This window comes from Tupaia chinensis, unplaced genomic scaffold, assembly GCF_000334495.1.
Source record: "Tupaia chinensis unplaced genomic scaffold, TupChi_1.0 Scaffold144982_1, whole genome shotgun sequence".
Taxonomy (NCBI): domain Eukaryota; kingdom Metazoa; phylum Chordata; class Mammalia; order Scandentia; family Tupaiidae; genus Tupaia; species Tupaia belangeri.
Window position 1 is genome coordinate 814,460 of NW_006204841.1, and position 13,481 is coordinate 827,940.

Genomic DNA, 13,481 nt, shown 5'->3' on the forward strand with positions numbered 1-13,481 from the left:
ACCATGGTTTGAGTTCCAGACCTGGCGACTTGCTTTCTCACTTTCCCCCTCTCTTTCTGGTGAGCTCCTGTGCTCTATAGCAAATTGGAAAAGAAAAAAAAAAAAGTAAATAGATAATTCTTTAAAAAATGCATATTGACATGTAATAACTGTGTGTAATAACACACGGAGTAATGCCGTGTTCTGTGTATGCAGTGTGGAGTGACTGAGTGGGGCTAATTAACATATCCCTCCAATACATTAATTCCTCCTACTTAACGAAGCTTGCACCCTTTGACCAACATCCCCCATCCCCCCAACGCCAGCCTCTGGTAGCCACCATCCTGCTCTGCTTCCATGTGCTGATTGTTTTAGATTCTGCACAAAAGTGAGGATAGCTGGCATTTGTCTTTCTGTCCCTGCTTATTTCACTTAGCATAATGTCCACTGAGTTCATCTACGTTGTCGCAAATGACAGATTTCCTTCTTTTTTATTTTGGAGAGGTTTTTGCTACAGGGTACATGCGCTTGCCAGAAAGAAAGAGAGAGACAGAGAGACAGAAAACAAGAAATCACCCCCCAGGGGGGATGGCCACGCCGCAATCCCTTCTCCTCCGTTCTCCTCTCCGGATCTTGGGCATGCATGCACACACGCCCGGCGTGAGTTTAAGCCGCTGGGTCCGGGACTCAAACCGCTGTGACTACTTGGGAGTCCAGCGACATAGCCATTATGCTAACTGCTGTTCCCAACAGATTTCCTTCTTAAAAAAAAAAAAAAATTGCTAGAGGGGACTTGCCCTTGCCCTAAGACAGATGGAGAGAGAGAGGGGTATGGAGAGAGAACGCACCACCCGAAGGGGGATGGCCATCTGCAATCTGCACAGGATTTGGGGCACACACACGTACACGCGTACGCACACTTGGGTATCTTCAAGCTGCCGGGTCTGAGATTCGAATGCAGGTCAGCCATGTGGCATCCAGCCATCTTTACCAGCACACCACTGGCTGGCCCCTTACCACTTTTCTTGGTTCACGCCTCCTCGAGGAATACTTAGGTTGATTCCTTAACCCGGCCTTTGTCAGTAGTGCTGTGATGGACACGGGAGTGTGGACAGCCCTTTGACAGACAGATTTTGTCCTTTGAATATATACCTAGCAGTGGGATTGCTGGATCTATATCTGACTTCTAATGAAAAAAAAGAAGGTTGGGGGGTAGGTAGAGTTAAGGATATCTCTGTCGGTCTGTCCATTTATCTGGTTGGATATGTGAAGGATCCCTGAAAAGATGCAGAGGAAACTGGAACCATCCATTGCCTGCCTGGGTTTAGAGCGGGTGATGCAGGAAGATGTTGTTCCCTTTTACCCGCGCAGTGATGTTAGGGAAGAAGGGGCGGAGAGCCAGCCCGAGAACCTGATGACCGTGTATCTTAGTTTCCTTAGGAAAAGGCCAGCAGCATTCCATTAGCTGATTTTACAAAGCAACGTGTAAAAGAAATCACATTTTAAAAAAAAGATATATTTATTTTATTAAATATTTTCCTTCTGTAGGGCATGGGCTCTCACTATTGAGAGAGAGAGAGAAAGTGAGAAAGTAAGCCACCAGGCCCAGGTCCAGGTCCAGGTCCAGGACTCAAACTGCGTTCAGCTATGTGGGAGTCCAGTGCCTTAATCACCATGCCACCTGCTAGCCCCAGAAGCCATTTTTAAGGTTGCAGGCTACCCTTGTTAATGGGACACACAACAAAGGCGTTGCGGACACTGGTGAGTTTCATTTGGGCCGGGGTGCGGATGAGCACTGGAAATCTATTCCCACTGCCAGAGAACGAACAGAGAAGCAGGGAGCAGCTGCTGGGAGATCAGTCCGGGAGGATCAGCCACTGTATTCTCAAATCCAAGAAAGGAGAGCAGGGTTCAGTTGTCCCAAGAAGAACTTGACAAAACAAAGAGAGAGAGAATGAGCTTGGAAAATGAAAACGGGAGAATGGGCATTGAGGCGTGCCTTCAAGCAGGTCACAGTTTTGGGGGAGTGTTGTCTTAGTGTCACACCTGAAGGATAAATAATTTGCATCATCCGATCAGGGACGTTGGTCCCTAGCGTTAGCTTGGGGAACAGTACTCTCAAAAGGGAAGACAACCATACTCTCTGAGCTCAAAGCACTACTGTCCCTGCCTGGTGAACACATCAGGCCTGGGAACCCGAGATTTCCTTTAAGAAAAGAGGAAACGAATAGCCATTTATTCTCCCGCCGGTTATCAGGGAGATGCGGTTTACTTCCTCAGATGTGGCTGTGAACAGTCGCCTTTGAGCAGTTGAAAACAGAGAGGCAGATCAGCTTACGTGCCTGTAATTCAGACAGCAGCAGAGTGTGGACCTGGTGAGCCACTTTGCGGACAAGAATGCAGTTTGCGAGGCTCAGGTTCTGCTTGTACTTTCACTGAGCATCAGAGCAGAAACTCCGCTCCCCAACGCATCTAACCCCCTGCCCTCCATCCTGGAATAACCTCCTGAAGCCAACGTGACAGACAGGAGGACCCCTCGGTTCCTGGCGTGCCGCTCCGTGTCTATCTTGTTCGTGCTCCCTGCTTCGACGGGAGGAATAGTTCCTGGTGGAACCCTCTTAGCCCTGCAGAGGGGTGCCCTGCCAAGTGCAGGCTCCCAGGGGGTTGTACTGTCCCTGTGTCGGGGATGGAAATGGAGCAGTGGGAGAAGGAATGCTAAGTGGAAGGCCTCTGGAAAAACCAAGGTTTTCCTTTGCCTCTTATTGAAAAGGTGGAGGCTTAGAGTGGAGACACCCCTAGCCTGTGTGGGGTAACAAGGACACGGATTTGAACAGAGCAGACGGTTCGTGAGGAGGGCTGTTAGGTGCTGAGTGTAGAAAAAGCTTGGCTATGTAAAAAGGGGGACCAGAATGTGGGGTCCTTGACGGCCAGTCAGTTAGAAATTTATTCTGTAAATAACGGAGAGTCGATCCGCGTTTTACAGAACAGGAGTGACTTAGCGCAAGCGGACGTGACTGAATTAACCTGGCAGCGGTGTTTAGGGAACAGCAGAGGGTCTGACTGCGTAATAGGGTGTGGCAACAGGTTTGGAATGAGTTTGGTGAGAGCCTGGACTAGGGCGATGACGGAGAGAATAAAGAGACGGTCAAAGGAATAAGCCATTTTTTAAAAAAGAATTATTGATTTAATTTTATTTATTGTTATTATTTTCTTTTTAATTGGCTACAGGGCACTTACACTCACCAGAGAAAGAGAGAGAAAGTGAGAAAGCAAGGCACCAAGTCTGGTGTTTGAACCACTGTCGGCCACGTGGGAGTCTAGTGCCTCAACCACCATGCCACCTGCTGGCCGCAGGAATACACAATTTTATAAAAAACTAATCAGGCATGGAAAATGACAGAGAATAAGAAAGTAGAATAACAAGTGCTATTCTTAGAAAAACTGTAGGGTTAGCAGTAGTACTGTGGTTAAGGAAGGTGCATCCCACATGGCCAGCTACACGGTTTGAGTCCTGGAGTCGGCAACTTGAGAAACACACTGTGTGTGTGTGTGTGCATGCCTGAAATACCCTAAGGAGAAATGGGGGAGGGGATTCCAGCATGGCCATCCCCCCAGGGAGTGCTTTCTCACTTTCCCTCTCTCCGTCTCTCTGGTGAGCACGTGCACATCTGGTTTTTAGGGTGACCCCACGGACAGCGGGGTCTATGAAACATGCTAGGCACGGCCGAGGCCAACTGGAAACATCCACTGTCTTCGGGGAGTTCGCCTCTGCGTGGACGTGCTCTGAGTTCCCTGGGGGTCACATTGCTCTTCTTTCGCATGCTTGGCCTTGTCGTCCCCAACATGCCCCCAAACAGACATCGCTTCCTCCTTCTGTCTTCGCTCTTGCGCTTGGAAAGGAATGCCAGGTGTATTCATTTTCAGTTGCAGACAGCGTTTCCAGCATTCTGTGACACTCCCCTGGGGCGGGATGGGAAGTCAGTCCAAACAGAAGTGTCCTACAGAGAACACGTAAATTGCCATTCAAGGCTAAGTGGACTTCCCTGAAGCTCGCGTGGCTCAGCTAACCCCTTGCTGGTAGCCCAGAATTTGTCTGTTCACCGGGCCTATTCGTCTAAATGAGAAGAAATTTAAGGAAGGAAAACCAGATTTTAGACTTCAAAAAAAATTACAAATGTATATAGTCAAGCCTCATTATTCATCGATTCTGTATTTAGCCATTTGCTTACTTGTTAAAATTTTTGTATAACCTCCAGGCGTGTGTGTGTGCGTGTGTGTGCGTGCCCAAAATCCCAGGAGGAGAATGGAGGAGAAGGGATTGCATCGTGCCCATCCCCCTGGGGGGTTGATTTTTATTTCCCTCTCTCACTATCTCTGTCTCTGATGAGTGCACAACCTTATGGCAGAACTTAAAAAAAAGTACTCTGTGAGTTCCATTCGTGGAAATGTCTTGAGAGCTACTTTATGACCTAGGTGTGGTTAATTTCTGTAAATGTTTCATGTGTAGCTTTAAAGGGATATGAAGTCACAGTTATGGGGTGCAGAAGTCTATGTAAGTTACTGAGGTTGTTTGTTAATTATGTTGTTCAAATCTTTTGCATCTTTATTTACATAAATTTATTATTTATTTTGTTTTGCTATAGGGTATGTACATTTGCCAGGGAGAGATAGACAGAAAAAGAGAGAAGGAAAGTGAGAAATCACCCCCCAGGGAGCATTGCCATGCCATAATCTCTATTCCTCCATTCTCCTCTGGGGACTTGGGGCACACATGCACATGTGCCTGGCATGTTTTTTCTTTTTTTTTTTTTTAAGAATTATTTATTTATTTTTATTTATCATTATTTGTTTTTTGTTTGCCACAGGGCTCACACTCACCAGAGAGACAGGGAGAGAGAAGGAACGTGAGAAAGCCAGCTGCCAGGTCCATAGCTTGAACTGCAGTCGGACATGTGGGAGTCCAGCGCCTTAACCACCACGCTACCTGCTGGCTCCTTCGCATGTTTTTTAAGTACTAGGATCTGAGACTCATACTATGCAGTCGGCCATGTGGGATTCAGGTGCCTTAACCACCGTGCCACCAGGTGGCCCTCTTTTGCATCTTCACTCAATTTTTTTTTTTTTTTTTGCTTGTCCAATGAGTTACTGAAAGATTGTTAAAATCATTATAAACTTTATAATCCTGAATATATTAGTTAATGATAGGTGTCTTGAATTCTATATCCACTGTCTGTCTGGGTCATCTCTTTGTTTTTATTGTCTTTTTCTTACTTTCTCTTTGTGAGAGGAAGAGAGTGTGTACACGCGTGAGCACACGTGGAAAAGAGACAGGCATCCCCCAATAGGGTTGTGCCTTGCCACGATCCCTCCTGCCTCCTCCTCCACTTCCCGCCCTCCACCAGACAGCCAGGATTGTTGGTGTGTACCACCATGACTTAGCCTATCTCTTTCTCAAACAAATAAAAAACACCTATACTTTTAAAAAACATAATAATAGTGCATGCGCTCAAGAGACAGAAAAAGAAGTTCCCATGACCGTATTGTGCCATGCCACCATCACCCATCCCCAGTTCTCTGACTCCACAGAATCCTGGGTGCAACATGTGTACCTGGTGTATCTCTGAGCTGCGGACCAGGGATTTGAACCTCCCATTGGCCACATAGCCTCCAGCCCAGCAGAGCACCCATGCTAGTGCTATGCCACAGCAGCTGGGCCATCGTGTCTAGTAATTGCTAATTGAGTGCAGGACATCATGTGTAAGGAGTCAGGTATTGGGAGGATGCTGTTTTTCTCTTGAAGGACTTATTTTGCTTCTGGTGAGCAGTTAGAGCCAGGCAGAGCTCCTCAATCCAGGGAAGGGTTGTGGGATTGGACTGATTTAAGGCTGAGTTCTAGTATTTTTTTAGGCCTTCATCCCTTGGGCTTCGAAAGCATGGGCTTTTCATCTGGGCTCCTCCTGTTTTGATGGGCCCTGAACTCATCCCTCCAGCACCATGAAACTGCAGTTCTTTTAACTCCCCAGGTCCTCAGCTGAGGCTTTCTGCTTGGTTTCCTTCTTGTTATCAGCCAGCAAATGCTTAGGGAGGTGGAATGGGGAGCTCATTTCTCTGCATCTCCCTTCTCTTTGGGATCTCCTTGGCCTGTGAGCTGGATAAAAGTTCTACTCACCTCATGTGCCTCTAAATAGCCATTTTCTGTTTGACTTCTCAGCAGTTTTGCCCTGTGCTTCTTAAAAATCAGATATCTTAAAAGGAAAAGTACTACAATTTTATTTCTCTACTCTGCAGTATCTTGGCCTCTCATGTCCTGGTTGCCTTGGTTGCCCTCCAGTATCTTTTAAAGGGATTTAAGAATAATTGTATCCAGGGGCTGGAGGTGGCGTGGTGTTGGGTTGTGATGCTCTGTGAGACTGACGAATGGGAGGGCTGCCTGCTCCTGTCTGCAGACCTCCCAGGGTGTGCGCACGATCCAGGCAGGCTGGGGCTGGGGGTGGATCGTGGCATCAAGGCCTGTTGGGGCTGCTTCCTCATCCCCTTCTGTCTCTCTCACTCATAGAATAAGCGAGTGGACTTTGGAGAAATAATAATACATTTTATCCAGCTTTTCTGGTTGCATTCAGTAGGAAGTTGGTCTGCCACACGCCAGTGGCTCCTAGCCAGAGCTGAGACCCTCTCACAGCCCAGTGAGGTCCTCTGCAGCCCAGGCACCCAGTGCCATCGGGAGATTGGGAACGATTTCTTCCTGTCATTGCCCCAGAATGTTTTCTTGTTTCACCGGGTGTTGCAAAGAGTGTGTTTGAATCTGGCGTTGCTTCCTGGACATTTCCCACCTCTGCTCCTCCAAAATCTATGATCGTTAAATCCGTGGTTTTGTTCAAGTCGATTTTGAAGGGATGGTGCATGCCCTGCCCTCTGAGAGCTCATTAACCTAATTAACTTAGTGATTTGTATTTGAGTAAAAAGTTCTCACTACCTTGAGTAAAGTACCTCACTACCTCTGCAGGAGGAAAAATCTAATGATTACTACCTTCTTTTCTTTGCTAAATTGAATTTGTCTTCTAGTTCCTTGACTTTTAGTGAAACCATGTGAAATATAGACATGAGGTTTCTGTATGGGAGACTATGGAAGTCTCAGTATTCATGGATGCGATTCTTTGAGACCCATCAAGATGAGGGGAAGAGAGTTTATAATAAATGCATTTAAAGTCCTCCAGTAAGCAAAGTCCTTTAGGCTAAGCGATGCAAATTCAAATTACTAAACCTAATTGCAAGTGTCAGGGGAAAAAATGTTTTGTACTGACTTCTGTAAGAAATGAAAAAGAGATTCATTTTAAAGGCTTTCTGAGATAGGACCAGCGATAGCGTGTTGGTTGAGGTGTTCAATTCCACATCGCCTATTCCATGGTTCAAGTCCCGGACCTGGCAGCTTGAAAAACATGCCAGGTGTGTGTGTGTGTGTGTGTATGTGCCCAAAAATCTTAAAAGGAGAATGGAAGAGAAGGGATTGCAGAGTAACTATTATCCGGGGCAGGGGGAGTATGAGGAACTGTTACTTTCTCTCTCTCTCTCTTTCTGTCTCTATCTCTCTCTGCAGGAGCACATATGCCCTATAGCAAAAATCTACAAAAAAAAAAAAAAAAACTTCCTAAGAGAGGATTAAAGACAGAGGTTTTTGATTTTTTTTTTTTTTCTGAACAGTTCACAAGAGCAGTGGTTCCGAGGCTTTCTCAGCACTGTGCCCCATCTCCTGACACGCCTACCACTGAAGGGAATTTTCCTGTTTTCCCGTTTAGAAGAAGAGAATTTGGGTGTGGAGTTATCCAAGAACAAAAGTCTTGAGGCTGCAAAACAGGTAAGTCATTTGTGTAGAGGACGGGAGTGGTCCAAGCTTATGGAGAAGACACTGAAGGGTGTTTCACTTACTAGGAGTGAACTCTTAGAAACGGGTAGTGTACATTTCACCAACACCAAGGTGAATGATCTCTGATGATCTAATCCTGTTTACTCCCAGGCGCTTCTTAACAGCCGAGTAAAGTTGAACCAGTCACTAAAATTCTCTGACACCCCCACACACCTCAGTTCTTTAATGTATAAAGGAACATTTCATTAAAAAAGACTTTGCACATGGGAGGGCTCCTGATAAAAAATATGCTCATAGTCGGTCATGCTTGTGGCTGTTCTACAATTGTGTGGAATCGTCAGTGGCCACGTGGCTCATGGTGTGTTTGATCTGCGGGTTGGGGCCGTGAGTTTGGGGACTGTCCAGTGAGTTCCAGGCAAGGGAGGATTCTTCACCTGCTTCCACTAAGAACGACGTCCAGCCATTCTCCTGGCTGCAGAGATCTGCCACCTGCTTTTTGGAGGCTGGGAGGGAAGGGTGGAAATTAAATATAAGGTCAAAGGAAAGAGAATCACTACGTGCATATGCTGCTGTGGGAAGCGCACCTTCAATATTTGGATACGTCATTTGATTTCATTCATACGCCAAGCCTGGTCAGGTAGGTGTCATCTCTACCTGATATTTGTTCTCAGATGATGGGGCCTTTATGGAGTCGTAAGTCCTTTTAAGAATATAAAACCACTCTTATGTATTATAAATTGAGAGATTTTATTAGATGGTGGGAATTGGAAGTTTGAAATTTTTTCTAACCTTCTTATTTATTTATTTTTCTTTTTTTGGAGAGTTTTTTTTGCTATTGTGTGCGTGCACTCGCCAGAAAGACAGAGAGAGACAGAGACAGAAAGCGAGAAATCACTCCCCAGGGGGGATGGCCATGCCGCAATCCCTTCTCCTCCGTTCTCCTCTCGGGATCTTGGGCATGCACGCACACGTGCCCGGCGCGAGTTTAAGCCACCGGGTCTGGAACTCGAACCGTGGTCGACTACGTGGGAGTCCAGCGACACAGCCATTACGCTAACTGCTGGTCCCTCTAACTTTATTATTTTTAAATGAGAGAGAAAAAGGTTGGGAAGGAGAGAGAGGAAGGTATTTTGGCAGGGTCCTGACATGTTGCTGTCCACCTGTCCCAGTGTCCCTGTCAGCCAGGACCATCGGTGCATGCTACTGTGCTCAGCCTGTTTATTAGGTTGGCCTGGGAACAGAACCTGGGCCTCCCAAGTGGCTTCAGCCACCACGCAGTGTGTTGTCCTCCCGTCTATGCCAGTGCATCCGAGCTGATCTTTTCTAATTTTTAAGAATACAGATGGGGGCTAGTGAGGGCATAGCAGTTATGTCACTAGATTCCCACATGACCAGCCATGGTTTGAGTCCCAGATCCAGTGGCTTGAAACTCACACTGGGTGTGTGTGTGTGTGTCCAAGATCCCGGGAGAAGAGTGGAGGAGAAGGAATCATAGCATGACCATCCCACTTGGGGGATGATTTCTCACTTTCTCTCCTGTCTCTGTCTCTTTTTCTATCTAGTGAGCACAAATGTCCTAAGGCAAAAACCTCTACCCCCAAAAAAAGAAAAAAATGAAGAACGAGCAGATGGCATAATGGTTACGTTACTGAACTCCCGCATGGCCAAGTTCGAGTCCTGGACTGGGAGCTTTAAACTCATGCCAGGCACGTGTACGTGCATGCCAATAATCCCTAAAGAATGGAGGAAAAGGGGAACCAGCAGTTAGCGTAATGGCTATGTCGCTGGACTCCCACGTAGTCGACCACGGTTCGTGTCCCGGACCCGGTGGCTTAAAACTCACGCCGGGCGCGTGTGCGTGTGTGCCCAAGATCCCGAGAGGAGAATGGAGGAGAAGGGATTGCGGCGTGACCATCCCTTTCTGTCTCTATGTCTCTCTCTGTCTGTCTGGTGAGCGCACGCGCTCTACAGTGAAAATCTCTCAAAAAAAAAAAAAAAAGAATGGAGGAAAAGGAATTGTAGCATGGCCATCCTCCCTGGGGGGTGATTTCTCACTTTTGGTCTCTCTGGTGAGCACACGTGCCCTATAGCAAAAATCTCTCTTAAAAAAAATGCACATGTGAGGACCAACAGATAGTATAATGGCTATGTCACTGAACTCCCATGTAGTCGACCGTGGTTCAAGTCCTGGACCCGGTGGCTTAAACTCATGCCAGTGCGTGTGCCCAAGATCCCGAGAGGAGAATGGAGGAGAAGGGATTGTGGCATGGCCATCCCCCATGGGGGATGATTTTTTGCTTTCTGTCTCTCTGTCTCTGCCTTTCTGGCAAGCGTACTTGCCCTATAGCAAAAACCTCTCTCTTGTCTCTGGTGAGTGGGTGCATGCACCCTACGGCAAAAGCAGGGTTCTAGAAAAGGCTTAATTGAGCATTTTTGATGAAGTACGTGCTGTTTGAGGAGCTTGTTCTCAGAAGCGAGCAAAGCAGGTGGACGACTGTCCCCTTGGAGCTTACGGTCAGGTCTGGAGGGAGACATCGTAACTGATGCCCGTAATGAATACACTACCTGGGTGTTAGACCCAGTGAGAACAGGGGGAGGAAAAGCAGAGCGGAGTAGGTGGATTAGGGGTGCTGGCTGAGGTGGGGCCTGAATGGCAATTTTAAGCAGCATGACCACAGTAGGCCTTGATGAGGAAAGACCGGAAGTCGGGAGTGACCCTGGAGGTGTTCCAGGCAGGGGAAGCAGCTGACGCAGAGGCCCTAATGCGGGCGTGCTTGGTTGTCCAGGCATAGCCAGGAGGCCACCGAACTGCCGCGTGGTGAGTGGGAGGGAGGTGAACTTGGAGAAGCAATGTCAGGTCCGGAGGAAATAATGCCTTTTCCTTGTTTTCTTCTTGTGTATCCATTTTCTTTTAAGTTTATGTAAGATATACAGAAAAAGAGAAGCACCCTCAGCAGGGCCTTTCTTTTTGAGAGAGAGATTTTTTTGCTATAGGGCATGTGCACTCAGAGACTGACTGAGATAGAGAGACAGAAGGTGAGAAGTCACCACCCAGTAGGGGATGGCCATGCCGCAATTTCTTCTCTATTTTCCTAGAATTTGGAGTACTCCCACACACGTGTCTGGCCTGAGTGTCAGACCACTGAGTCCTGGACTCAAACAGTGCTCGACCATGTAGGAGTTCAGTGCCTTTACCACTACACCACCTGCTGGCTCCCCTCAACAGGATCTTCACTCTGAAATCCACCCTTAGCCCAAACGGCCATGAATGCGGGCAGATAACAGCTTCAGCATCGTGGAGCATGGTGTCACCGCTGTGCCCTGTGGCTGACCCTGTGCCTGGTTTATTCCCTGTGTTTCTTCTGCAGTTAACACACACGACACCTCCAGCACCATATTAGTCTGCTAGGGCCACCATGAAAGAGTGCCATGAGTGGAGGGCCTTAAAACCCCACACTGATCGTCTCACGGTTCTGCAGGCTGGAAGGCCACATCCAGGCGGGGCCGTGCTCCCTCTGAGACTCTCGGGGGAGTCCTTCCTTTCATCTTCCAGGCTTCCGGCGCTTGTCAGCAATCCCTGGCCACCCTGGGCTTGCAGCCGCATCGCTCTGGTCTCTCTGTCTTCACCTGGCCCTCTCAGACAATACTGGAGTAAGGGCCCATTCTACTCCAGTGTGACCTGTTTTAACTCATTTCCTCTACATGACCCTTTCCGAATAAGGCCACATTCTGTGGTCGTGGGGTCAGGATGTCAGCTTTCCTTTCCAGGGACACAGTTCAGCCCATCATAGCCACCTTAAATAACAGACCACAGACATGACTTTCCTCTCTTTTTAAAATAATTATTTTTTAATTCAACTTTATTATTTTTTATTTTTAAAATTTGACCAGAGAAAGACAGAGAGAGAGAGGGAAAGTAAGAAAGCAAGCCACAGATCTGGGACTCAAACCACAGTTAGCCACGTGAGGAGTCCGGCCATGTGGGAGACCTCCTGCCAACTTTTCTTACAGATGTTGAGACAGGCTCAGGAAGCTCAGATGACTCGCCCAAGAGTCTCTCCGTGGAAGAGCCAGATCAGTGTGACTTCACTGCATCACGCAGGTGCTGCTCCGGCTGTGGGATCTGGGAGCAGACAGGGAGCCACCGAGCCTGTGGAGGCTGGACTCCGGAGGCTCAAAAAAAAAAACAAGCTGCAACTCCCTCCTCAGTGCCCCCGAGACAGCTCGGAACTGATGCTGCACCCAGCACTCCCATCAGAGGCCCCCCATAACCCACTCATCTTTTAGCATGACAAACAAGGAAACGGGTGCTTTGTCTCTCTTCTCTCTTTTTAGAAACTTTTTCTAGGAAAATAATACTGCAGTTTCTGTGGCATGTGGAACACTTTGTGACAGGACCACAGCTTTTTTCTCACACAACATTTGGAAAAACTATGTGGTGTGTGTGTGTGTGTGTGTGTGTGTGTATGTACACGTGCAGCTTTTAGAATCCGTTGGCTTATTGCGATATTTAGGAAATTCTGAATGCATTTAAACTCGTGTACTTTCTCATTTTATTTAAAGATTGAACTTGACACCTTCCCATGGGGGTCCGGTTGCATTTCCACTGCACCACTGTCTAGTCCTCCCTCCTTTATTTCCTGTTTATTTCTTATTGTCAGAGGACATAAGTATTCACCAAAGAGAGAGGAGAGGGAAAACACACCTCATTCACACGTCCTCACATGCCCAGCATGTTTTCCGGGTTGCCAAGGCCAGTGTGCAAACCATGGTTGGCCATATGGGATCTGGTTCCCTTAACCATCATGCCATGGGGCTGGCTGGGCCCTTCCATCTTTTTTGTTTGTTTTAACTTCGGTTCTGTGTTTTTATTCCTCCTAAATTTTGGGCCTCTTTTTCTACTTAACTGTCTTGGATTTGTGTTGAAAGATATGTTCTTTTTAGTATTAAAGAAATAAAAACAAAGAAAGCTGCCTCTCTTCCAAAGATCTTTCTGATCTCTGCAAAGATTGATTTTCTTTGATCCCCAAACTGTGGAAATCGCCCGGTCTCCATGTTCTTCCATTGAATTAAAATGCCTCGTAGTCTCTGGGTCCTGTCCCCACCAGGAAACGCCACCCTCACAGTGTGGCTTGATCACATGGGTCTGGGCGAGGCTCTCGAGTCTAGTATGTACACATCTACTCAGGCGACTGTGGTGACTGTGCTGGCACTTGTCCCTGCAGGAACACGGCTGCTGCTCTTGCTGCTGTGGCATCTGCCGACTGTGAAGTTGGACTGCAGGGCCAAGCAAATCGGGGCAGTGGTTCGAATTACTTCTCTGCTACACACGTTCGGGGAAATACGAGTGTTTGCACAGGAAAGGCCAGAAGGGGACAAATATTAGAACTTAATCCCTCTTATCACTGTGGAATAGGAACGAAATCCCCTGTATTTCCCTGTAGTGGGAACTTGTTGAGCAATGAGAAATTGTGAGGTTTTTTGTTTTTTTTTTTTGGAGAGGTTTTTGCTATAGAGCGCGTGTGCTCGCCAGACAAACAGAGAGAGACAGAAAGGCAGAAAGCAAGAAATCACCCTCCAGGGGGGATGGCCACACTGCAATCCCTCTCCTCCATTCTCCTCCTGGGATCTTGGGCACGCA

The 13,481-nt window shown here is 47.4% G+C and overlaps 1 protein-coding gene across 1 annotated transcript in view; it reads left to right on the plus strand.

Moving 5' to 3' along the window:
- Positions 1–7,682: 7,682 nt before the first annotated feature.
- The window catches only part of CRACD (capping protein inhibiting regulator of actin dynamics), a 140,811-nt gene continuing 135,012 nt past the window's right edge, over positions 7,683–13,481 (plus strand). The window contains 1 exon segment of the mRNA XM_027767955.1: positions 7,683–7,831. The gene's annotated coding sequence lies outside the window, so the exon portion shown is untranslated.